This window comes from Zalophus californianus, chromosome 12, assembly GCF_009762305.2.
Source record: "Zalophus californianus isolate mZalCal1 chromosome 12, mZalCal1.pri.v2, whole genome shotgun sequence".
Lineage (NCBI taxonomy): Eukaryota > Metazoa > Chordata > Mammalia > Carnivora > Otariidae > Zalophus > Zalophus californianus.
The window spans coordinates 48,123,924-48,145,367 of NC_045606.1; the positions used below are offsets into that span (position 1 = coordinate 48,123,924).

The 21,444-nt window shown below is 35.7% G+C and overlaps 2 long non-coding RNA genes across 2 annotated transcripts in view; both read right to left on the reverse strand.

Moving 5' to 3' along the window:
* The window catches only part of LOC113911466, a 65,126-nt gene extending 51,738 nt beyond the window's left edge, over positions 1-13,388 (reverse strand). Inside the window, exon 1 of the long non-coding RNA XR_003516476.2 lies at positions 13,338-13,388. This is a non-coding gene — a long non-coding RNA (uncharacterized LOC113911466). The remainder of the gene's footprint in view (positions 1-13,337) is intronic.
* Positions 13,389-14,384: 996 nt separating this feature from the next.
* LOC113911468 lies at positions 14,385-21,165 on the reverse strand. Its single transcript, XR_003516478.1, has 3 exons — positions 21,083-21,165; positions 15,278-15,339; positions 14,385-14,495 (listed from the first exon to the last, which is right to left on the reverse strand). It is a non-coding gene; the product is annotated as an uncharacterized LOC113911468 (long non-coding RNA).
* Positions 21,166-21,444: the final 279 nt, after the last annotated feature.

The window sequence follows — 21,444 nt, forward strand, 5'->3', positions numbered from 1 at the left end:
AAAGGAATTTAGTTGATAGATAGTTTAGAGCCTATAAATTACAAATTAACCAGGTAGGAGAAAGGTTTTTGCTGTGTTGCCCTCCCCATTAACATGGGTTAGGTATTATGGCTGGCATGACACAGTCATCTTCCTTTTTTTCAAAGCGGAAAAAAAAATTTTTTTCATGAAAGTGAGAATTTATTGCAGGAACGTCAGCTCAGTGAATGAGTCTATGCTCTATGTAAAAGGAAATGTATACTTTACTACTTTGACCTTCCTATATTTTTCATATTTTGTCTGGCTACATATTGCAACCATTCCTTTCAGTTAGCAATTAAAGTCAAATTTGCAGCTGCCTTTACAAAACCAAAGCTTCCCTCCTACAAATGAAATTTTTAAAGTCCTCTTGTTTGATCTCCAGTATCATACAATGTGTTATGTGAGACATATAAAATACCCCAAGTATGAGGAAACACAATAGTCACTGTCCCTGAGCACCATCCATCACTCAATGTCTTAGTTTGTCATACAGTATAAAAAATAAATAAAAAAAAATAGAAGGGGAGAGGTAGCAATAATTTAGGCCTGTCTAGAAAGTTTGGTACTGCAGCTCCAAGTATAGGGAACCATTTACTGGAGAAAAAAACGTAACCAGAGACTATGTAAGTATGGAAGATGAGATCATCTACCAACAGCAATCTTTCAAATTCATAGACACTTCTGGATTCATGAGGTGAGAATGAGCAGTGCAGAGTACTGTAAAATTCATTTGTAGTGTTTGATTTTGTTAACACACATTCTCAAGCTGTCTTTGTTATGAGATAGCATTCATATTGCAAGTGAAAAAAATCAGTATGGACATACTGATTGAAATCAGCATAGTCTTAAAGTCAGAAAAAAAATACAATACGTAACTCTAAAGTGTTACTTAAAAGAGGAAAGAAATGTAAATTTAGGAGAAACTTGCAATCATCCTTTTTTTTGGCAAATATTTACCTGTTCTTTTAAATGATTAATTTGAATTGATTTCAATTTATTTTAATGTATTTGTCTTCTACTGAACATGACCAAAGTTTGTCTTAAAGTGTATTCCTTTTTTTTTTTTAAGATTTTATTTATTTATCTGACAGTGAGAGAGAAACCTGAGCTGGGGTCCAGGGAGTGGGCATGGGCAGAGGAAGAGGAAGAAGCAGGCTCCCTGCTGAGCTGCTGAGCAGGGAGCCCTGTGCAGCTCCATCCCAGGGCCCTGGGATCCTGAGCTGAGCCTAAGGCAGATGCTTCGCCAACTGAGCCACCCAGGAGCCCCTTGAAGTGTTTTTCTTAACTAAAAATTTTCTTCAAGGTACAAGTAAATTTATCAATGATTTAGTAAAAACAAAAGGAAAATAATTTATAGAAGCATGTAATGATCCATACCTCTCTTACATTTCTCCCATAAAAACCAACAGAGATATTATTTCAACTTCAAAATCAGAAAAGGGAGATAAAAAAATTGATTTTAGTAATTTCTCTAGAAACACACAAGTCAAAATCTAGCACTCAGATAATGAGAATAGTAAGGTGTTTCAGCGTAAGAGAGGGAGAAGGGGTAGCATTGATATTGGTTATTTGGGTCCTAGTGTATATTAAAAAAACATTAAAATAATGTGCATCAGTGAAGTATTACTTACTCTGAAGGACTTATATAGTGATCCAGGAATTCAAAAAGCAAGTATTTGGCCTAACAAAAATATATGATATAATGACAGACATTATTAGAGGTAAGATCAGGAAATATGAAAGTATATGTAAGGGACTTAGATGGATAGACCAACGCTTTTCAAATTTTAAAGTACACATAAATTACTTGGTATCTCATTAAAATACGGATTTTGAATCAGTAGATTTGGGGTGGGACCCAAGATTGTGCATTTCTTACAAGCCTCCAGGCCATGCTGAGGCTACTGGTCTAAGGAACACACTTTGAGTAGCCAAGCCCCAGATCGTGACAAGGAAGGTTTATCCTAGAAATTGCACCTAGGGAAGTCTGAAAATCAAAAGATCTGTCTCACCAACTGTTGCCACCACTCTTTTATTTTCAGTGGAATCCAGTTTAGAAAATAGAAATAAAAGTGGCTAACACTTTCTATTTTTTTTTTTTTTTTTGGCTAGCACTTTCAAATAATCACAATGTGACATTTTATTAAGGTAAATAAATAAATTAACCCTCAAAAGAGCCTATGAAGTAAATATTTTTATTATTTTCGCTTTACAGAAAAAAAGAAACAGGCTTGGGGAATTTAATTAATCCAGTCAAACCCACATATGCAGGAATTAGAAACAGAATCCTGAATCTGGTAGATCTGGCTCCAGAGCCTAGATATTTTAATCAATGCTGCTACAATTACCAAGACTGCTCTAATGCATTCCTAGTTACATCTCAAACAAAGAACTAAACACAAAAGATACGACAGGGATACAATTTTGTATAAACTTTGGGGCATAGGAGGGTCATTAGCTTCTAGAACAGGATTTACTCAAGGATAACTGCTCTTGACATTAGAAATCTTAAATGCATGGTGAATAGCAGTTTCGATGTACCAAATAATCACTTTCCAGAGCCAAAATAAATAAAAGATGAGACTAAAATTGTTACTGGACTGAGTTCCTTAGATTAAAAGATTCTAGATAAGGACATACTGGAGGCTCTACAGCCCTGAACATATGGGATAACCCTTAAAGTTCCACGTCTGAAAAAATAGCCCTTAAACTTTAGAATCCCTGAAGGACTTTTACTATTAGAGGGTACACTATTAAATATTTTATGCATTCTGTTATTTTTAAAGGGTGTAATCCCTCCTAAGGTGTGTTGGCCCTGGGATCTTTGAACCAGTCTAGACCAGAATTAAGCAGGAGCCATCATTTTCATTATAGCATGTTATAATTATGTTTGCTTATTTCACACTGTTTAATATACTCCGTCCTGTTAAACTACATCACAGGGCCTTTGGCACCTGTTGCTTATTTCTGCCAGACTGAAAGTATTCCTTTCTCTTTATTATTTGTGTGCAAGGATAAGATGAACTTGCCAAGAGTTGTCATTCTTGTACACACCTGCCAAGCGTCAGATACTTTAATAGTTGAAATGCTTATAGCATATGCTGTGGTTGCTGCAGCTACCAACTTCCAATGTCCAGTACTTTACAAGAGGTTGAATCTAGTCTGAATGACAGATTCATCCCTTGAAATATGCATAGGTGACCATAGGCCCCTGGGTATACACCATGTTTATATAACACAGCCCCCAGTTAGCTTTGGCTGAGAATATATCTTATGGTAATTTACTTCCTTATATCTTCAACTTTTAAAAAATCAATAATAAATCTCTTGATACTTACTTACTGATTTGCTGGTAATTGCTTACATCAGGTTGTGCCTCAAAAAATAAAACTGGGTTTATGGTTAGAGGACAGAAACCTTCTTCCTCTTGTGTCAAGTTCTTTACTTTCCCTTCCAAAGGATGACTGATACATTTTCCACTCTTCTGTTAGGTCTTCAATCCAGATAAAAGTGAGTACTGTTAAGCTACAATAGTCAGCGTTGAGCTAAGCTTAGAAAACTAGGGTGAAACTACCCAGCTGCTGGGGCTTGGCCATCTGACTCTAAGACTCTGGGGACACTAGCCCATTCTCATGTAAGGCGCAGCAATCAACATCCTAAAGACGGGCTTTCACTTGAATGTGATTGAGGAATGGTGCCTGGCATAAAGGTATCTGTCCTTGAAACCTACTGAGGTAACCAGAAGGATAAAGACGGAAAAGAATGTGGCCCTTTTCTATGATTTTTTTTCAACTCTAGCCTACTAATCTTGTCAGATCTCATCAGGGCTGTGGAATGGAGGGTAAGAAGTATAGGGAAGGTTTTCTAGAAGGCTGACCTGTGACTAAAGCCAAGAAAGAGCAGTGGAGATACGTTTCTGCTTTCATTGTTTTACCACATTCCCAAGGACAAGTTAAGCCTTCCTGGTTTTGTTGAATTCCTGGGGAGCCCATGAGTATATCAGTATGTTTGTCTTTCCTGTCCATGAGTATATCTAGGTGGCACCACAGTAACCCCCCTTCCTTGACAAATACCAAAATTCCATCTAAAAGCCTCCTACGATCCACAGTGAAAGTGACCTCTACAGCAGTCTTGTTTCACGGGCACCCTGTTTCAGGCAACCTCAGGAGATAGGATCATTAGTTTTACTTTGGAAACAGTGCAGCCAACATTCCTAAATATCTCTTTTTCTCACTCTTTCCCTCTTCCTCTCTCTCATGTGTGCAAACATCACTCAGAGCCCAAGCTCCTTGACAATTACAGAATGAATTACCTATCTTAAGACCTTCACGATGAGAGGATAGATGGGTTTAGTTCATTTACTGCAAGCTTTCATGAACCAAGTGGTCAAGAACCTCCTTAGGGTAGCACCAGAATGGAACCAGGGGATTATCTTCAAAGGAAGAATTTCTAATGACGTTATTTTTAATAAGTAAATCCACTAACCTCTAGAGTGACAATTCATTATACTGCCTGAAATGGGAGGTTTGCTGTAGGGCTACAGCTAACTCCATTTTCCTTGTCCTGAGTTACCTATCCATGGTGCCTCAATAACTAAACCTCCTTGGATGTGATTCACTCACAGACAGGATTTCCTCAGAGGTTCTTGGCACACCTAATTTTAAGTTTTTAACTGATATCCCTGATGACATAAAACCAGGATTGGGATATACTTGAAGATACAAAGCATCTTCAGGTATACTCAGGATGAGTTCATTTTACCCAGCAAAGGAACAGATAAGTTCCTATGGGCTACAAGTCTCCTACTTAGCCAGGAGTATTATTGGATCGTTACCTAAGAAAACAACCCTAGAAAAAGGTCAGAGCTAGTGGTTTTCAGCAGACTCAGAAAAACACATAGGACACAGAGTTGGAACTCTTTCTTTTAGAGCCTATGCCACTAATCTAAGAATTCCAAAGAGAATTCTATGCACAGTCACCATTAAAGTTTAAAAGGAGATTAGAGACCTTTTTCTAGCCAGAATAATTTGAACATAGTGACATGTACCATTATATTGTTTGATGAACATTTCCAGAAGAATAAAATGTCTGTTTTGACCTTTGCAGTGTGAGTAACATATGTCGAAAAGAAGGACAGAAGGCTTATTTTTATACAGATAGCAGGAAGTTGCTCTCCTTGTTAAGAAAGTATGGCAGGCTGATTCTTTCTTTTTCCTTTGTAATTTGAAAGTCCTCCCAGATAAACCTTTGTGATACACAACTTGGTTTTGACATCCTGGCTTTATGCCTCTTACTGTTTATAAGTCATGTAAGGAAGTCATCTATCTTGACCAATATGGCTCAGACATATTTTCCATGTTAATTACACATGTTTGGACTGACACTACAGTGATACAATTTCATTTGTTTAAAGCAACAGAATGGATGGCTCTTTAACTCAACAAATGTAGGTAAAAATTCTTCCCAGAGTAAATGTAACAAGTCTGGAAATTATAAAGGCACAGGCACTGGTGGCTGAAACCCCAGAGACTAAGAAGCTGATATTCTGCAAGGATCCTTATTTAGATTAAAAGCATATTGGAAAAGTACAACATAATTATCAAAAAATATATAATTATAATAATATATGTGTTAGACACTCCGACAAGATTGGTGTCCTAAAAATAATCACCAGTTTAAAAGGAAGCAGAGGCAATTTTTACTTTGACCCAATGAAAATGTTCAGATTTTGGCTGTGTTTTTAAGCAGGACATCAACATTTTTTTACACTTAACAGAACACCAGCAGTTAACCCCGTAATGGCCAACTGCTAGTTATTATCCTACATTTGGTCCACAGCTGCATGGCTCTGCTCACTTTATTGTCGTTTCGGCCCTCAATCCATTAGCTGCCTGGTGACCGCTTGCATGCAGAGGGGCCTTTGGTTAACTAAATCCCCATCAGGATCACAGCTGTTGTAAAATATGCGGTGACAAAAATATCCATGTGCAATGCATTGTAGATAAATCTGTAAGCCAATTTAAGCAAAACTTGAAAAACAAGTGAGAGGCCTAGCTGAATTCTCTGGCTTCTGGACATTAAAAACTACATTTCCTTTATTTTAAGGAATATCCTTTGTAAATTTCAGCATTCCCTCTTCCTACATTGGATGAGTAGGTCTAAATTTCAAAGTGATAGGCCCAGCCCAGGAAAGCATTTCTTTGCACCTTCCTTTACTCAGCAGTAAGAGAAAGAATGTCATGTCCATTTCTGATTTTGGCACAGTATTAATGTTAGCATTAGGTATTTATTCACAATGTGCCTCGACTTAAACACCATACTGTTGTCTATGTTTCTCCCAGCCAAGAGGCTCAGCTCAGTGGTTATATATGTGCAAATATATCATACCACAACTGTTTGCAACAGCTAAAGCTGCTAGGTCAACTTCATCTCAGAGTGCTTTGAAAATGACCTAGAAATAATTTTGGTTGGTATTATAATGGTCAACGTTATGTCCAGTTAGGACATTGAGAGATTATGCTGATTACGCTCCTTCTTGCTAGGAAATATTTATAAGCAGGAAGAAGATAAGGAAATAAAGGACTATACTAAAAAGAAATGGTGAAGAGATCCTTTCCTCTATTGCAACATTGAAGGCCACTCCTTTGTCACTTTGTCAAGATCCAAAATCAAGAGGTAGATGTGATCTGAAACTTCCTCAGATCGAACCAAACTCGACTCCACGAAAGGGCAGCTGTTTCTATTTCTAACTAATCAAAAACTTTGTTTGTCCCTGCCTGTGTTGATTGAATTCCTACTCCAGATTCTGTTCATTTTATTATATTGTTGAGATGTTCCTTAACAGTCAGTGACCGAGATTTTTCTCCTTCATTAACTCATTCAAATGTGTCTTAAGCACCTACTGAGCACCAAGCACCAGGGATAAAATATTAATGAGTCACAGTCCCTGCATGCAAGGAAGCTGGGGTTCAGAAGCATAAAATGTCCCAAATGTAAGGGAGGAAAGATGCTTTTTTTCTCTTTTTTCCTTCCATTCACCCTCTAGTCCTGTGGTGCCATAAATTACACAAGTGAGAGAAAAACCTCTCATTAGCTCTTTCTAGCTGTTTTACCAACTTGGTGAGATAGGAGAGAACTCCTGAGGTATATATATTACCAATACGATAATGGCTTACTGACTTAATATTCATTGAGAAAAAAATTAAATAAAAATTATCAGGTAGATATCTAGAGTATAACCAATGTATTACATGCATGATATTTAAAAAAAAAAAACACGGTATAAGTTCTACATTTTATCTTTTAGGAATTCACAATTAAGCCAGAAAAACAAGATTATGACAAATAAAAAACAGAATACAATGAATTGCAGTATGTATGTGTACATACATTTAATAATTGATGTGAAAAAGAATTATGAATTTTAGCTATAAGAGAACTCTTAGTTTAGAATTGTCGAGGAAGACTGAGTTAGTTGAGATCCTCATCATCTCACATGATATGGCTCTACTTTAAGATGTTTTCAGAAGGGTCCCCTCCATCCACAAAATAAAGCATTGGAAAGGCTATGTGAAATCCAGAGGTGGAGTGTAAATTCACTCTGTTATCTGGAACCAGTAAACTTATAGCACATTTAATCAAGAGCAGTGAATTCCAAAGCCTATTGTCTATTTTCCCTTTGGCCTCCTATTTTTTCTCTCCATATTTTAGCTGTCTCTTCTTTTTTCTCCTCTCTATTGGATAATGCTGTGCTGCTATTTGAAGGCAGGGCATTGTCTATAAAATAGGGTTTTTTAAATAAAGTTAACAAAATTCAAATCAAAATTTGAAAAAAATTCTGGATTTAAATATGAACTTTTATCTGACCAACGACACCTACAAAATAGATCTCTTTTCACTGAAAAAAATATATATATCTGAAGCTAAGAATTAAAGATTCCCTGTTCTTTATTGTTATAAAAAAGAATAGTAAAAATTTCTTGAAATTGTGGTTTAAAGCTTTTTTGTTTTAATTAGAGCTGCCCAGTTCTTATATATAATAGATGAGAAATAAAGATGTGGCATTCAGTTCAATTCAAAAATCACTTATTGAGGATATCTATCTCCTTTAAGATGACATATTATGAAAATAAAGAAAATAAGATAGTTCATATGTCAAGCTACTTTTAATCACTGACAAAGCAGGAAATGAGCCAAGATCTTCATCATGATATAGATTGTGAGGAAAAGCATCATAAAAAAATATACAGTTTGAGCACCGACCCATACCACATAAGCTCTCAGAAGGAAGGTATGCTAATTCTTAAAAGAAAACCAAAGTTAAGGAAATCAAAGAAAAGGAATGAAATACACTTCACTTCTAAGAAAACACCTTCTGAAAAGAACAGAGATAAAAAGTATGTTGAATTTTACGGAACAAACAACTCAGTACAAAATTCAAGGAATGGAGAGATGGAAGAAGAAACGGGCAGAGGAGTCTGGGATTGATAAAGGAGAGCTTTGTATACCAGATTATAGAGTTTGGAAGTTAAGAGATAATAAAGATACATTTAAAAATTTTATGGAAAAGGATCTCATGATGAGATAATAAAGACATATACTAAGCACTATTTGTCATGAACAGGAAAAATAAACACACTGAATATACTCAGAAATAAAATCACTAGGATTTCACATGGGAAAGACAGAAAATAAGCGTGTCAAATATGTTTCCCAAGTTCTTATCGTGAGTGATTTGTTGGTCGATAGATTTTAATACTTGAAATAAGAAACACAGAAAAAGTAATTAGATCAAGAGCATAGGTGGAAGCTTAAGGCGTAAGTTGGAGGTAGGGAATTTTATATGCAAATTACAGAAGAGATAAAAAAAAGTAAAGTGGAAATGAGTTTTATTCATCAATTTTCTCTGAAACTAGATAGAGTTTTAGAACCTGTCAGGCAAAATCTAAAAGATTTTTTTAACAAATATTGCACTTAATAAGAATGGATCTGAAAGTCAGCCCTCCTGAGAGAAATAATCCATATTCATAGAAAAATGATAAGAAGAAAAATATCATGTGAGAGTTCTAACTATACATTTTTGTCATTTTAGAAAATGTTATATCTGCACCATAACCTGAAATACATTTTCTATGTAACATATAAGCTTTGCATTTCACTTACTAGTGAAAATACTGTTCTAAAATCTTACAAAGTAAATATTGGAAAATAGACATATTCTCCAATCTTAAATAAAAAGCAATTTTATAGCCCTATAATTCACAATATTGAGAGAGAGAGAGATAATAGGAGAAAATACCCATACACATTTAATACAAATACATATTAAATAATTTGAGCTCGCTATCAGAACGGCAAAGTCAAAGAAGTGCTAAGAAAACAAGAAACAAGCATTTTAAATAGTGCTGGTGGAGATAAAAGATAATTTGTTGGAATTTGAAAATATAGATTAAAACTTTTAAATTGTGTACCTTCTTTTTTCTTAGGATTTATTTATTTGAGAGAGAGAGAGAGAGAAAGGGAGAGAGAGTATGTGCGAACAGGGGGGAGGGGCAGAAAGAGAGGGAGAGAGAATCTCAAGCAGACTCCTCACTGAGCACAGAGTCCGACACGTGGCTTGATTTCTTAACCCTGAGAGCATGACCTGAGCTGAAACCAAGAATTGGATGCTTAGCTGACTGAGCCACCCAGGTGCCCATGCACATTCATTTTATCAAGCATGTTAGTAATAAATTATGGTGCATTCAAGAACTGGACTGCAAATATGTACATCTCTACTGCAAATGAAGTAGTTTTTAACATTTTGTTTTTTTAATTTTAAAGAAAACATATTCCAAATCTACAAATATTCAAAAACTACTTAAAACTAATTTTTTACTATTTCTCAAAAGGACTTTTTAAAACTATTCATTATTAAAGTATAGTTGACATACAATGTATATTAGTTTCAGGTGTACGATGTAGTACACAGTAAATTTTACTATTTCTCAAAAGGACTTCTGAATGGGTAATTCTAGTCATACTACACTGCAGAAGTTCTAAAAATCCTCTACTCCCATTTATCTTCCCTAAAATCTTCTTCATCACAACTTGACCCCTGCTCCCCGTAACTCCGATTCCCTATTAAAACTCTCCAACTGAGTGCTGGCCATTTCTTCTCTATCACCTCTTTTTTCCATCTTTTTGGCTCAATATTCTTTCCTTTTCTTGTATGTATCCTCCTCACCTGAGTTAATGTAGCCTCCTAGACATACACAGTGCTCTACTTCATTGATTTCCTGGATCAACACAGCAAATACCAGTACCGGCAGCTGCCTAAGCAATAAAGTATCCTTCCTCTTTAGAAGGTAGAAAACAGGCTTTAGAAGAAGAGAGACAGCTGAGAACATTTATATGTTAATTTCTGAAACTGTCAGAGTAAATTTATCATATCTGTCCTATTTATCATAAATAATATTCGAAAATCTGATTATCCAGTAAGAATAGATGAAATTAATTACGCTAAATTCATGCAATAAAATTTGATGCCATAGTCTCAAAAAAATGTGTGTGTGTACAAATGAAGTATATTTAATGACACAGAAATAGCCATGTATTCAATTTTAAATTTGAGAAACAGTATATAGTTAATCCCTAGACTATTTTTTTACTGGAATTATTGATATATCAAAATATTTTTAGTAATTATGTTTACATAGTAGGATAAGAAATCATGTTTTACTTTTTCTCTTATTCTTCTATATTTTCTAGATAATATCAAATCAACATTTGTGAAAAGATTAAAATTATTTGTGAAGGTGAAAATCTTTACCGCTTTAATGTAAAGTAACATGTTAAATTCAGAGTAAGGAAATCATGTCTATTTTCATTCAAATAGAATTTTTTTAGTCTCCATTTGACATTTATGCAAAATCACATAAGCTAGTTCTAAAAAAAAAGATGGATGTAAATTATTTTTCACACTAAGTGCTAATGATAAAACCATTTCAGACTGCATTAGTTTGCTAGGGTTGTCATAACAAAATACCGCAGACTGGGAGGCTTAGACAACACAAGTTGATTTTCTCACAGTTCTGAAGGCTGGAAGCTCATGATCAAGGTGCTGGCAGAGCTGACCTCTCCTGAGGCCTCTCTGCTTGGCCTTCTCACTATGTTCTCACGTGGGCCTTTCCTCTGTGCACAGACAGCCCTGGTATCCCTTCCTCTTCTCCTAAGCACACCAGTCCTTTCAGATTAGGACCTCATGCTTGTGACTTCATTTAACCTCAATTTCCTCTTTAAAGACCCTATCTGCCTACATGGTCACATTGGGGTTAGGGCTTCAACGTATGAATTTTGAAGGGAGCACAACTGAGTCCATAACAACAATTAAATATACTTTATAAGTTAAAATAAAACTTAAATTCCATAAGGATGATATCAAAATAGTGATAGACATAGTTCATATAGTAGCATTATATTTTGTTATATTCTAATTCTGAAAATTTATCTACAACTTTATTAACTAAGAAACATAATTGAAGATTCCTTGTTTCATTAATGCTGAAAATGGAAGAGGCTGAGTATATTTCCTTCATTTTTAATCTAGCTGGGCCTTTACAAGGTGTCACATATACAAGTGTGTGAACAGATGCACTCATCTCAAATACAGAACTGGAAAGGAAATGGTAGACTTCAGGGAATGCATTAAAAACATTAGGAGGCCTACTCCTTAGTTGTTCTTTGTTTTCCACCTTGGATTATATCAAACAGACCCAAACTTGTATTTATAATTGGCCTATTAAAACAAAAGCAAAGTTTAGACAGAGAACATTAATCAATTCATATTTCAATAAGTGCATAGATTACATAGGCCAATAAATCATGCAACCAGCTGTATCTTTTTTCAAAAAGCATTGGTAAATAATCAGTTGGACTGAAATTAATTGCATCTTTTCCTCCCCCAATCCCTCACACACAGAGCAGTGTCAAAGAGTCTGGAGACAAAGAATAAACTGAGATTTAGTCATAAATGAAATAATTCTGCCTACAAACCAAGCAGTACCTGGTAGGATTATTGGGTTCTTATGTAAAGGGCCAAAGCAAACCAGAGCGCTAAGAAATTAGATCACAAATTTTCCTAAGGGACATAAATATTTTTTCAGTTTGTAAAAATTCATCCATATGTGAGGACTTTCTTTTCCTTTTGTGCCACCTCTGTCAGTAATGATTTCATTTACCCAATTTTGTTTCTCAAACTTTCATCAAATAATTTAACCAAATTATTTCTGCTTATGACACTTTGTTTGAAAAGCACATTTCCAAGAAAGTATCTTTCTTCTTTAAAAGTAGAACATGAGAGGTAACTGAGAATACTTACATGTTAGGGAATCAAAACTGTACCTTGCAGTGTTACCAGCTATAGTCACCATGTTTTACTTTAGCTCCTTGGACCTTATTCACCTTAGAGTTGACAGTTTATACCCTTTTACCAATCTCTCCCTATCTCCCCCACCCTCCAGCTCCTGGCTATCACTTTTCTACTTTTTGTTTCTGTGAGTTTGACTTTTTTTTTTTTTTAAGATTCCATGTATATGTGATATCTAGCACTATTTGTCTTTCTCTCTATGGATTACTTTTCTTCACATAATGCTTCAAGATCCATCCATGTTATCGCAAATGGCAGGATTTCCTTCTTTCCCATAGCTGAATAATACTCTATTGTATAACCATTTAAAAAATACATACCTCATCTTTATCTATTCACAGGTGGACACTTATTTCCATATCTTGACTATTGTGAATAGCGTTGCGAAGAGTGTATCTCTTTGTGCGGATGCCTCTGTGATATCCTATTTTCTTTTCTTGGGACACATGAGGTCTAAGGATCTAATGTAAAACACGGTGACTATAGCTGATACTACTGTATTGTATAGTGAAATTTTGCTGAGTAGAACTTAAATGTTCTCACCAGAAAACAACCAACCAAACAAAAAGATAAATATGTGAAGTGATGGATATATTAACAAACCAGAACGGAGGAACCTTTCACAATGTATGTCAAATCATCACAATGTATACTTTAATATCCTAAAATATTACATGTCAGTTGTACCTCAATATAGTTTAAAGAAAAACCAAACAAAAAACTATGTAGCTGATTCTTCTTCCTTCTCTAAGGACTTAATGAGGACTAATCCTATCACATCTTGCGCTCCTGTTCACTTTGGTCAACCCAAAGTCTAAGCCTCCCAAACCATCAATTATCTCTAGATCCACTGATAAGCTACAGAGCTTGCTAATTAGAAACACAGATCTAAAACCAGGCTTCCACTTACTGTGACCTTGGGCAAATAACTTGAATTTCCAGTGCTTCACGTTCCTTATCTGTAAAATGAGGAAATAATACTCACCTCATCTATTAGAAGCATTAAATGATAATAATGTTTAAGGATTTAGGCACAGAGCAGTTTCAAACAAAGAAATTTAATATATCTCCTAATCTGACCAAATTCTGCCTTCCCTCCCAAATCTTTTTCCTAGCCGCGTGAAACCCCAAAAACTGTGGTGGCAGCTTCACAGGCATGCGACCTGTACAGTCACACAGGACCCCACACTTACAAGGGCTCACATTTGATGTAATGTTCATTTGTCACCATCGTGACATTCTAACTGATTTTTGGACATGATTTGCTACATGTCCATTTTGTACTGGCTCCTGCAAATTATGAAGTCAGTATGTCATCCTGAGATTCCCTTAACCCTTCGAACTCTTCTGTGAATATTATCTTTAACTTCCTAAGTCCTGATGACATCACTTTCCTTGCAACAGTCTAAAGCAAAGTGCTTTTTCTATCATACCCCATATACCACAGGACCAGAAGGGAAAGGAGTTTGGTGTGCATGACTCCCTCCTGTTTGAAGCTTACACCATCAGACAAAATCACCCCCTACACCTTCTTATTCTCATGTATTGACTCAATCACTCCTTCAAATTTGTTTTGGACTCATTCTCTTCCTCTTCTCCATTCCTATTCATGCCATCATTATTGGTGACTTCAGAATTCATGTGGATGAACCATTTCACCTGCCTGACAGATCCTTCCCTTCCTCACCTCTAATCACCTGTGCTTCCACCCCGTTCCCAGCCTGTGATGTTGACACTGCACCAGCAGTAACTCACTGCACGTGAAATCTTAAAATCAATCACTCTTTTCTCTGGTTGCCACCTGCTGTTGTTTCAGCTTGCATTCTTCAACTTCAGTGAAATATCTAAAACATTGACTCTGCTTTTCACCCTCTATTTCTGTGTCCTGTTCCCTCTTTCACCTGGCCTTGAGTCCATATTTTCTAGTTGAAATTATTCCCTTTTAATTATTGCTTGCCTTTTGTTTTCTCTAGCATCCTCCCCTGGAAAAGCGCATACACTAGTTGAGTCCATTTTAAAACTTTTCATGCCAGCTTCTGAGAGGCTGAATGTAATTGTAGATCACCAACTAGGAAGAAAAAAGAACACTTTAAATGTTTGCTAAAATTTTCATATGGATACTCAATGCTGGCAAACCCCCAGCGCTCTTGTAGGAGATTCACTTCCTAACACTGAATCACAACCCTTTATACTCTCTCCAGCCTCTTTTAAGTACTGCCCATTCCTCTATTCCCCTTCATTGCAAAGCTATTGGGATGATTTTTTTTTAGCATCTGCTAATCCTGTTTTCTGCCATTCTGTCATGCTGGTTTCTTTAACTCAAAATACTGTAGTTTTTCCCCCCATCACTCTTAAAAATCTTTTTTTGTTAAGGTCATTTGTGGCCACCATCTTGCCAAATCTACTATTCTGTCCTCTTCTTACTTGGCATTTATCAGCATTATTTGCTTGACATCCTCTCTTCCCTTTTGACACTTTTCTGTTTTCCACCTATCTACCTCACTAGTTCTAACCTTCTAAGATTCTCTTCCCTCCTAGGATTTGCCTGATTCAGTCCTTGAGTGTGATCTTCTAGGGTGCTCTTATCCAATCACATGGATAATCTATACAGGGTTAAACACTGCCCCAGTCTGCCAACGACTAAGAGGGTACCCATGACTTGGGGTTTTCAATACTGCAATGGGCACAGTCCTGGACAAACCAGGACCATGTTCACCCTATATCTACATGCTATAAAGCCCCAAACCATGTCATGTAATTCCAGATGTCTCTGATGAACTGTAAGTTCACTTGGTTTGTAACATACACTTCAAATTTAAAACTACTTGAAACACAACTCTTGACTTTTACCTTCAAATTCTTCTTCTCTTATTATCCCTTATCTCCACAGATGTTATCATAACGTACGGTTCCTAAGGCAAAAGAAAAGAAATCAGAAGTCATGTATGGTTCCTCATGACTTTTTCTCTTCCATTCCCCTATACGACTGCCACCACCCAGTCCGGGAAGCATCATCTCCTACCTGCACCACCACAAGTCTCTTAACTACTCTCCTCTTTTTAACCCTTGATCCTTTCCAATCCACTCTGCACACTGAAAGCTGGGATAAATCCAGTTTTAAACTCGGGATTTTATTTTTTGTAAAACATATATGAAGTCTCATTTATTAAGATTTATTTATTTTAGAGAGAGCGCGAGCGCATGCACAGGTGAGCAGGGGGAGGGGCAGAGGGAGCGAGAGAATCCTCAGACTTCCTGCTGAGCACACAGTGGAACGCAGGGCTTGATCCCAGGACTCAGAGATCATGACCTGAGCCAAAAATCAAGAGTTGGCCGCTTAACTGAGTCCCTCAGACTCCCCTAAAGGCTCATTTCATTTTAAAAATTTCAGTGGTCTCCCAATACTCTAAGAATAGCAACAAAACATCTCTCCAGGGTTTACAACAGTGCTTCTCTAACTACCTGTGGAGAGGATGAGTTTGTTTTTGTTTTTGCTTTTTTCTAATCCATCATGGACTGACATGTGGTCCTGCTGCACATGACCAGTAGCAATTTGCAACATGATAGGCACCTAGCAAGTCTGAAAATACCTGATAATCACATGTTGGAGCCTCAGCAATGTGAAGTTGCTACAAAGGTTTTAAGTACTTACTTACTTGCTGACAAGAAGTGGTCTACAAACCAAACTTTTATTAGCAGTGGTCCACAAGGCCCTGCCTCTCTAACCTTAACTCACACAACCCACCCACATGCTCCCAACACAGCAGGTGCCCTGGCTTTCTGCCCTTCAAACAAGCTATCAGGCCTGTGGACTCAGCTGAAAACATTTTTGTCCAGCCCTCCACAATACAGCTTATTGTTATCCTTCAGGTCTCGGCTTACTCTCCTCAGCAAGGCTATCCCAAACCACCCTGTCTTACTTGATATTTTCCAATTATTCTCTGAATCAAATAGAGTTTATTTCCTTTATAATACATTACAGGATGTTAACATATAATTTTAATTAAAAATATGTTTTGAATTTCAAAATTAGGATTACTATAATGAGTACAATCACTCTTTGCTCTCTGATTCTATCCTTTCTGAGGAAACCAGTATCAATAGGTGTGTCCTGTCGTCTTGCTGGCACAAACACACACACACACACACACATTTATTTACTTACTTTTTAATGGAATCATTCTTTATATATTACTTTGTAATATGAAATATTGTTTCACCTATTTTAGACATGTCTCAAGTTTAGAAACCTAAACTCCTTTATAATTTCTCTTGAAATAGGTATACATATAACTCATGTAAGCAGTTTTCCATAATAAGAGTTTTGGCTATTTTTTTTAATTATTATTTTTATTATGTTCAGTTAGCCAACATATAGTACATCATTTGCTTTTGATGTAGTGTTCAACGATTCATTAGTTGTGTATAACACCCAGTACTCCTCATCATGTTTTTAACTTGCAACTCTTGATTTGTTTTTGTCTCCCCAAGTCTCTGTTCCTCTTCTCCTTCTGCATCAATTTACCCTCTTTCACGTCCATAACCCATTGTGAGTCTTGTTAAAAAAACTCAATGTCGGGCGCCTGGGTGGCTCAGTTGGTTAAGCGACTGCCTTCAGCTCAGGTCATGACCCTGGAGTCCCAGAATCGAGTCCCGCATTGGGCTCCCTGCTCAGCGAAGAGCCTGCTTCTCCCTCTAACCCTCCCCACTCTCATGTACTCTCTCTCTCTCATTCTCACTCTCTCAAAATAAATAAATAAATCTTTAAAAAAAAACTCAATGTCTTCAGTTTCTCAGTGTGTTTTGTATGTTGTTCTGTTTGGTTCTCTGCATCTTACTCTTCTTTCTCACTCAACAACTCATTGCCAAAATAACTCCAAGAGAAATAACATAGATTTTTCTCATTCCTTGTAAATGCTTTTTTAATAGCTCATAGTGTAAATATATCATGTATTTTTTTAAGTGATGTCCATTCAGTTTCAGTCTTTTGCCGCCACAAAAAAGGAAAATAAGCATCCTTGTATATATATTTTTATATGGAGGTGCTTTTACTTCTAAGGAATGGGGTTGCTTCTAAGACTATGGTTATTTTAAATTTTACATTGTTAAATTGCCTTCTAAAAAGGTGGGAATAATTTATATTCCAGTAGCACAGCCCACCAGCAGGTTTATTATATATTATATTCCACTGCCCAACAGGTTTATTAAAAATTTTAAGTTTTGTCAGTCTGCTCAATGAAGTGCCAATTGTTATTTTTAGTAGAGGAAATTTGAATTTACTCTGCTGTGAATTCCCTCTTCATATCCTTGACGTGTTTTTATTTATCAGGTAGTTTGTCTTTTTCTTTACAGTTTGTAGGGACTTTTTCTGTATTATAGAACCATTAAACATTCATCTTCATCTGGGTTGCAATCGTCCCCCTGCCATTTGATCATTTGTCTGCTGACTTTATGTTAGTGTGGTGGACATTTGTCATGCTTGTGGTTCCTTCAGGAAATAGTGAACACCTTTTCTCTAGGTGAGAACTTCTCACTTATGAGTCCTGTCCCCTAAACTAGAAACGTGTCTTCATATGCTCCCTTGCAGCTAGAACAAGAGAATAGGCCCCAGCCTCTTCCTATCAGGTTCACGTGCGCTTAACTTCAACTTGGAAATAATCAAGTTGAGACAGTAGCTGTAGTTATCGATGTCCTAAGGAGGTAGCAATGGTATCTTCTTAAAAGTAGTCTCTCAATGAGGTTTACGTGTTTTCTCTTCCACAGAGAAAACTCTCTGTGCAGCATTGGTGATCTAGCAGTGAGCATAGCTGTCTTCCAAATTGTTTTTCTGCTACATATACCTAAAATAGATGCTATTGCTCCAAACTGTGGAAAGAGCCGAGATGCCCTTCAACAGACGAATGGATAAAGAAGATGTGGTCCATATATACAAAGGAATATTACTCAGCCATCAGAAAAGATGAATACCCAACTTTTACACCAACATGGATGGGACTGGAGGAGATTATGCTAAGTGAAATAAGTCAAGCAGAGAAAGTCAATTATCATATGGTTTCACTTATTTGTGGAACATAAGGAATAGCAGGGAGGACACTAGGAGAAGGAAGGGAAAAATGAAGGGGGGGGAAATTGGAGGGGGAGATGAACCATGAGAGACGATGGACTTTGAGAAACAAACTGAGGGTTTTGGGGGGGGATGGGTTAGCCCGGTGATGAGTATTAAGGAGGGCACGTACTGCATGGAGCACTGCGTGTTACGTGAAAACAATGAAGCATGGATCAAAACTACATCAAAAACTAATGATGTATTGTATGGTGACAAACATAATAAAATAAAATTTTTAAAAAATTAAAAAATAAAATAGATGCTATTGCTTTCAATCAAGAACCCCAACTGATACTGGTATCTAGGCATATACAAAAGTTAAAATTTTTTATGTCAAATACATCTCTTTTTATTTGATTTTTTTCTGGCTTTCTGGTCATGTTATTAAGTTTCCCCTCAACTCCTATATTGCCTATGTAGCCTTGATGATTTTCTTCTAAGTGTTTCATATTTAAATTTTAAATGCATTGGTAACATTTAAGTGTACATATTCACATATATACCTATATACATATTTTAGTTCATATTTATATATGTATAAATGTTAAATATTATATAGTAAATATATGCACAAGGAGAGAGAAAGAGGAGATCTGTGCTGTCCAATATAACATTTTACAAAGATGGAAAATTTCTATAATCTGCACTGCCCAATAAGAGACACTGGCTGCATTTTAAAACGTGACTAATGTAGCTGAGAAACAAATTTAAATTTAAATTTATATTTAAATAGCACCTATGTCTAGCTGCTATAGTATTGATCAGCCCATACAGTGAGAATGGGCCCAACTTAGTTTCCTTCTGGGTAAAGAGCTAATTGGTAGCCCCATTTATAAAATAAGTAATTATTTTCCCACTGAATGTGCCATATATAAAACTTGCACATACAGACATCTATTTTCTAGATTCTCTATTTTTTTATGGCTCCATATGACTAACACCGTATTGATTTGATTATAGTGACTTTATAGTCTGATGAATAATGTGTAAAGCAAGTTTCCCAGCTTCTCATTCTTCTATATGAAACTTTTCTTGGCTGTTTGTAGACATATTTTTCCAAGCAAACTTTCATGTCATTGTATCGAATTCTAAAATCAACCTTGATGAAGTTCTATTTAGAAGCGGTTCAAATTTATAGTATATTTCAAAGAATTGGCATTTTTACTATATTAATTCTTCCCATCTAAGATCACATTTTTCCATAGTCCAATACTGTTTTATGTCCTTCAATAAGGTTCATAGGTATTTTTATATAGATCTGATGTTTTCCTCCTAAAATAATCTGTAAGAATATTATAAATATTCAATTTGTATTGTCATTTGTCTACAGAAAATATAGATAAAATCTGTTGATCTTCACATATTTACCTTGTTTCTATCTTAACAAATTATCTTATTCAAATTTTTCCTTGATTTTGATTTTAATTAGAACCTTGAGATTTCGAGGCATACAATATTTTCATTAGGAAAAAAAGTATTTTCCAGGGTTTATACTGACTTCAATTTTTTTAACTCATTCTATTGTAAAACGGTGATAGTAGTAGAAATTTCATCTCATTTTTTATATTATTTGTAATGAGAGTTTTATAATTTAGAATGATAGTTTTGGTTTGAAGGAAGTTATTTTGTCATATTGTGTAGTTTTTATTCCTACTTAATTTATATACATATTTTATTCCTACTTAATTCCTACTTAATTTATATATACTTTTTCAAGATGTATTGATATTACAATAAGACTGTGATTTTTTATAAATTGGCATAATTACATTGAAGCATTTTTAGATATTAAAAATATCTCATAAAGATTTTTGCATCTGCATTTCTATGTAAGATTAGGCCACACTTGGTTTTTTCGCTAATTTCATGAGGTTTTAAGGATTTTTCCAGTGAATTGTACTAGATTAAATAACATGGGGATTATCTGTTTTGTTTTGTTTTCAAAGATTTGATAGCACTCGTTGTGAAAATCTGTGCTTCCAGTGGCTTTTATTAATGGCAAATTTTTAAACTCCTCAATCACTTTTTATTGGCTTAAGTCTTTTACCTTCTCTTGAGATCATTTTAGAATTTTAAATTTTGTTAGAGGCATCTTTGTTGTCTCTAAAGTTTTCAGATTTGTTGCCACAAAACTGTAGAAATGCTTTATTATTTTACTACTATTTTAATCATACTTCCAGTAATGTTTCATATCTCATTCCCATTCTTCTATATTTTGCTCCTTTCATCTTAATCAGGCTTGCTTCTCAAATCTCACTTGACTTTCAGTATAGTTCAATAGTTACCAAAAGGGTGATCTCTAAGGTCCAAACAGTTTTAACAAGTTTTTCCATGATATTTCTAGTTTGATATTTTAAAACACTGGTTGCTTGTGAATAATAAGCAAGTCTCTTATTACCTTGAGTCTCCAAATAGAGCTCAATCAGAAGATCTATTCACATTCAGTGATCAAAAATCAGTCCCCCAGTTAGGGCCTACTGTGGGTAAAAGAGTAAAGAAGGGACTCAAGATCAATTTAGTAAGGGGTGAGGACAACTGTTAGCACTTACCAAATTTTGGCAAGGCAGTAGAGCAGGCTTCCCGTGGACCTGCAGGACTAACTTCCAGAGCACCACGGTAGAAATGATCCATCAGGCATTGACTACTTCTACCACAATCAGTAATTCAACCAACATGATGTAACAGGTTCTGCTGTCATTCGTGAGGATGCAACAGTGAACAAATCAGACAATAAATTCCTGCAGTAATGAAGTTTTACTTCTGGGGGTAAGTAGAATAAGAGATAGGAAGCAAGCAAGGTAAATATGTAAAATAGGTATTATGTTAGATGCTGATAATTGTTATGGAGACACAAAGCAAAGAAGGTCTGCGATTTTAAATAGGTTAATGGAGGGAAGGGTGCAAGGCATGT